This window comes from Pinus tabuliformis, chromosome 8 (genome assembly GCF_031772625.1).
Source record: "Pinus tabuliformis cultivar Carrire ecotype Pingquan chromosome 8, CPIR1, whole genome shotgun sequence".
Taxonomy (NCBI): Eukaryota; Viridiplantae; Streptophyta; class Pinopsida; order Pinales; family Pinaceae; genus Pinus; species Pinus tabuliformis.
In genome coordinates, this window is record NC_142294.1 from 1,788,897,870 (window position 1) to 1,788,904,244 (window position 6,375).

The window sequence follows — 6,375 nt, forward strand, 5'->3', positions numbered from 1 at the left end:
ACTGCCCTTTGAAATGTTGCGGGTGCATTACATAATCCAAAAGGAAGTACTCGATAAGCAAAATTTCCCCATGGACAGGTAAATGTGGTCTTGTCCTGATCTTCAGGTGCTACCTGAATTTGATTGTAACCACTAAAACCATCCAAAAATGAAAAATACTTTTTGCCTGCTAAAGTATCTAATACCTGATCGATAAAGGGTAAAGGAAAGTGATCCTTCAAAGTTGCTTTGTTCAATTCTCTGTAATCAATGCATACCCTCCATTTACCATTCTTTTTAGGTACTATAACCAAAGGAGAAACCCATCGGCTATCTTAAATTGGATAAATGAAGTTTACATTAAGTAACTTTTGGAGCTCTTCTTTCACTATCTCCCTAAGGTTTGGATTCATCCTTCTCTGTGGTTATCTGATTGGTCTATTGTTTTCCTCAATGTAGATGTGATGAATGCAAGTCTTAGGGTCAATACCTTTCATATCAGTATACTCCCATGCAAATGCAGTAGAATGTTTTTGCAAGATTTTGGTTAGTTCTTCCTGTTGTGATCTTTCCAAATTTTTGTTGATATTCAATGTTTTTCCTGGAAAGATCTCAATGGCGGAACTACCAAATTCTTCCATAGAGAAAAGAGACATTTGTCTAGATGATAGATACTCAATGTCGGAATCTAACTGAAATTGTGTGTGGTCATATTCTGAAGATGTTTCAAAATTTTCTAATGTGTTCAGAATTTGACTATCTTCACTAACTTCAGAAATGGTAAAGACAGGTTGTATAGTATCTTCATCATCAATCCACTCATTATCTCCTATTTTTGTAATTGCTTTTGCTGGAGGATACAGATTGAATTTCTTTGTCAAATTACCATCAGAAATATACATATCCCCGGACCTACAACTGATGAAAGCATTGGCTGTGGCTAGCCAAGGTCTTCCTAAGATGAGAAGATGTCCTCCTAAATTACTCTTGGGAGTTAAAATCATGAAATCCTCTGGATATTCCCAAGAGTCTAAGGAGGCTGAAATGTCTTCTAATACACCATCTGGTTTGATAATTGATCGATCTACAAGTTGTAGTAAAGTAGGTGTAAAGAGAAGATTAGGAAGTTTCAGCTGTTCCATAGTCTGTCTACTCATAATGTTGATAGCAGCCCCTAAATCAATAAAAGTATTTGGAATTTCAACCCCATTGATATGTGTTTTGACAATTGGACTACCGGGATCTACATACTTCTGCACAGTAATTTTTCCCATCATGATGTCTGCAATTTTCCCTACCAGGTGGATTCTTCTTGTGTCTCTAGGTTTCCTTCTTGGTCTTTTAAGACTCAAATCCTTTATTGTTTTTGCTAGAATAGGAATCTCTTTAATGGCTTGTAACAAGGGAATCTTGATACAGACATTCTTCAATTCATCTAGAAAATCATAGTCAGGCAACAAGATTTGCTTTTCCACCCCTTTGTCAATTTGTAATCTTTCAGGAAAAGGAGGTGTGGATGAAGATGCAGGTTGCTCAACTATAGGAGTTGTAGGGGTTAGTTATTTTTCTTTTTCTTTCTGAGTGTTTGGGTTTTGAAGAGATGCTTCAGAACCCTTATTGGCTTCAAGAGATTCTTCCTCAGAAATGCTTTTATTTTGGGCATCTATAGAAGGTTTATCTAGAACTCTACCAGATCTAAGTTGTACATCATTGAGAGGAACAATCATATAAGCAGGAAATTGTTGACCTTCTATCATGTAAGCATTTTGAGGGTTTTTATTATTGGGGTTTGGCAATGGATGAGAAGGAAGTTGATTTGACTTCTGTTGGAATGGAAGCAAGAGTTGAGAATTTGGGTTTTGTTGAGAGGGTTGTTGTTGTTGAAATGGCAATCATAGTTGTGGGTTTGGAAGTTGTGGAGCTTGTTGGTTTTGAAAATATGGAGGATATTGATAAAATTGAGAAAATCTCCCATAAGGATTTTGCATACCTTGTACCCATGATTGAAAAGGATTTTGAGGTTGGGACCAAGGTTGTTGCCAAGGATTCCAATTTGGTGGGGGTTGAAAGTTCATAGAGTTGTTAAACCCTTGATTTTGTTGCCCCTGCCAAGGTCTCCTTGCAACAAAACAGAGAGACTCAATTGTGTTTGGATCTTCTTGAAAGACAGCTTTGAGCCCAGGAATTGAAGGACAATCCTTGGTCTCATGATTCTCTAAACAAATCGCACATGTTTCTACAACTTTTGCATCCAAGGGACATTCCCTAAGAGCATGTTTTTTTTCTACATTTTGGGCAAAAGATGGCTAAAGCTTCAGCTTCTGCTTTCTACTTATTGTGGATCTTAAGAGTGTCTAGTTTCTCACTAAGACTCCCTAAGATATCAGTTTTGAATTCATCAAGAATATTGCCAATCTCAGCCCTACTTACTGATCCAGTTGCAGATTTGTTTGCTCTGATGAGAGAAGGATCTATAGGCCCTTTTCCAGTTTTAGATTTCCCTCTTGAGAGATGGACACACAGTTCTACTATGTCATGAAGTGGAAGTTGAAATATGTCTCCTTTTCCCATCATGTTCAAAATATCTATCCATTCATCTCTAATGGCTTTTAATAGAAGGGCTTTCAAGGTCTCCTCATCTAAGTTACTCATTTTTTCTCTTTTCAGATTGTATTGGAATCTTTCAAGTAAATCCTCCAAGTTTTCATCTTCTTTTTGTACCATTTTAAATACTTCATCCTTGTGGTTGGTAGGCATAAAATAATCCATGTATCTATCCAAAAATGTTTGTTTCATATCATTCCAATTCCTAATGGATTGAGTGAGTAATCCCATGAACCATTTCAAAGCAGCTCCTTTCAATGTTGAAGGAAACAGTTTGTGTTTTTGAGAGTCTTCCAGATAATCAGAGGTTCGACACATGACCTCAAACTCAAATAGAAATGTTTCAGGATCTTCATTTCTTAACCCATGAAAGTTTGGGAGGACAGATGGTGAAATATTTTTCATTGTTGCTCGAGAATCCTCATCGACTATAGGAAATCCAAATGATTTATCTCCATCCCTATTTCCCCCATTGTTACCTCTACCTCCTCCATTATTTCCTCCTCCCCCTCCTCTACCTCTACCTCTACCAAATCCGTTAACTCCCTCTTTTGTCATGGTAGTTTTCTCAGAGATTTCAGAGTCCTCTGGTTCCTCTACTAATGGCGAACGAGAAGGAATTTCTCCCTCTTCTTCCTTAGATGATTCTACTTCTTCAATTACAATGTGTCTCCCTGTAGAAGAAAAGAAAGGATCTTTTCCTAATTCAGATTCGATGGATGGTGAGGAAGAGTCTCCTAACTCAACTACTGTCTCTTGAATTCTAGGAATCCTAGGGCTAGGAGTGTAGGTTGGAGATGATGGACGTGTCTCTTGTCTATTCCTTGAGATAGAAGGAGTTGTAAAAATCGAACTCTTGGCTCTAGCTAAAAACCTTCCCCTAGAATCTCTTGCTCTATGCATGTCATTTTTTTTTCTTCAAGTCAGGCTAATAATTCTCTTTCTGATCTTCCAGGTCACTCTAGGTGCAAGAAGAGAGCATACTCAAGAAACTATTAAACCAATAACTTTCTCTTTTCTAATCCTCCAGATCACACCAAGTGCAAGAGGAGAGCATACTTTGAGAGGTTATCAATTTTCCTTCCTTGAAATTTTCTTGTTTTTTTTTTAAGAAATTGGCTACCTAATTTCACTTTCCCCGGCAGCGGCGCCAAAATGTTTGGTCAATTTAGTGTGTTCTAAATTGCTATTTAAAATGTCAATCCGGGATTCGTAAACTGACGAAGTGAAGTGTACTATATGTACAAGATAACCATTTCCTTAGTCTTTTGTCATTTTTGAGTTTTTTAGTTTGTTTTTGGATTTATCTTTCCCTAATGTGTGATGGCGAAAATGAAAGTTAAGTATGGATGGTAATGGTGATTTCTACAGTGATTTTCCCAAACTTAAAAGTGTTCAAAGAGAAATCTTTAAACAACTGTAATGAAATCAATTCTTAAGAGGAAGTAAATGTATCAAACAGTGAGCTAATGACAATGGCCCAGTATCCTTGCTGTTGAATGAAAAAGAAAGTAAAAACTGAACTTAAAGCAACTCAAACTAAAAGCAAAGCAACTAATTCACACTACTTCAACTCTTCTGATCCTTTACCCTTCAGCTCAATCTACCTTGTGGGAAGCAATCATGAACAAGTTAAGCAATATGATATCTAAATGGCAAGAAATTAAATTGCATAAAGGAAACTAATCACACTACTTCAACTCTTCTGATCCTTTACCCTTCAGCTCAATCTACCTTGTGGGAAGCAATCATGAACAAGTTTAAGCAATATGATATCTAAATGGCAAGAAATTAAATTGCATAAAGGAAACTAATCACACTACTTCAACTCTTCTGATCCTACCCTTCAACTCAATCTACCTTATGGGAAGCAATCATGAATAAGTTAAGCAATATGATAACTAAATCACACTACAATAAATAATATTCTGATTCCTTACTAATAGAGTCACTTGACTATAGAAAGAAACCATAAACAAATGAGTAGTATGATGTCTAAGTAGCAGAAAATAAATAAGCAAAACACAATTTGAAAAAGGACAGTGCTAGAATTAAACTTCAGAAAATGAAAATTAGCAGGAAGGACAAGATGATCTCATATGTCAATAGTTATCAAAAAGATAAAAAATTCGCCCGGGCTACCTAAGAAAACCTGTAGAAAAGTGTTGATCAGCTGACAGCTATAAGAAAACAGAAGTGAAAATGTAAACAGCGGTGAATTAAAAACATCAAAACAGCATGTTATATACAAGCTAATAATTATGAAAACATAAATATAATAAAAGCAAATGAAAACTATACAGGGCTTTAGTGCGCAGGGGCCCTCTGCCACCTCAGCCAGTCAACGAACAGTCACAAGAATGAACTCAGGAAAGTAGTCTTCTCATGTATTAAAGTAGTAGAAAAATATATAAAACAGAGTACAGTGGGGTGATAATAGCAACAGTTTAAAAATTACATCGCCAAAAAGCTTTACACAGTGTTCATCAACGCGTTATTTATAATGAAAAAGTGTTGAAACTAACTAACTGAATGCTATGCTATTAACTGCGTTGCCAGAGACACGTAGATCTCCTCAGCCGAGATCTAGCGTAACGGTCATCATGTCTATTATATCTTCGGAGTGGTAGCTGTTGGATTCAGGTTATGGGGATGATCTCCAGGTGTGCCAATGTCTCCGTGGGCTGAGGATTTTGCCATGTAAACTTTCACGTGCTCAAAACAGAGACGTGCCACCACTAAATTCCTTGGTTGGCTTTGCCTTTGACCCTTGTTGATCGTGACCTTCTATGGATGATTTGGTTGATCTGAAGGGACACGTTCCATGTACCCATCACCTGTAGCTTACCCATGTGGCTCGTTTCTTCATAGGACACCTGTAGCATAGCCTTTAACAAAATGGTTGTGGAATCCTGTGCTGGCTGTGGAAACCTGTGCTGGCTGCGGAAACTGACAAGTTTCCGCAGCTGTCTGAACAAAACCCTAAACCAAACAACAGTCATAAGAATAGTTAGAAAACCATGTCAGAAACTCTTTTTAGACTATAATTCAAGGATTTGACAGCTTGATTGATGAAGTAAGTGGAAAAAGAAGGCTGAGAGGGTGTATAGGAAGGTGCAGGTTTGAGGCTCAACAAAGCCCAAGACAACTGTTGGAGTCCCAATTTTCGATCTCACTGGTGAGGCCAGTCAATCTATATTTGCATCCCCAATCATTGAATAAAATCCTCAAACATCATCCACAGTCTCACTAGGGTCGCGAGATCCATCCCGGAATACAGCCTCCACTGACCCTGTCCAAAACAATCCCCCCTGATATGCGTGTATCCATAGAAGAGATGGAAGTAGACTCTACCCAGCAATACTGTGATCCTCTTCAAGGCAATGGTTCTCATGCGTCCTCGTTAGTATCTCTACTTCTAGGGTTGGGCCCACTACCCTCGAATGAGCCAATGGTTTCTACTTTGCAGTCAATTGGAACTGAGCAGTACCAGACCAAATTCCCTATAAATTTCCCATTGATTCCAAACCCTATCATTATTCCACCTACACCTCGGTTCACCCGGTCTTCACAGCAAGAAAACTCTCCCCCGTCTCATTCAAAAAATTCCATCACCAACAGCCTACCCATTCGAAGCAATTTTCCAAATCCAAATACAATGTAGGAAGAAACCTTGCAGCATTGGTCATCAATGCAGATGTTTGGATTCATCCAACAAGCTTCACAAAGAGAAGAGAAATTACATGATGACCTCGTCCATGAACATGAACAACATAGAAGATAGTTGTAGGA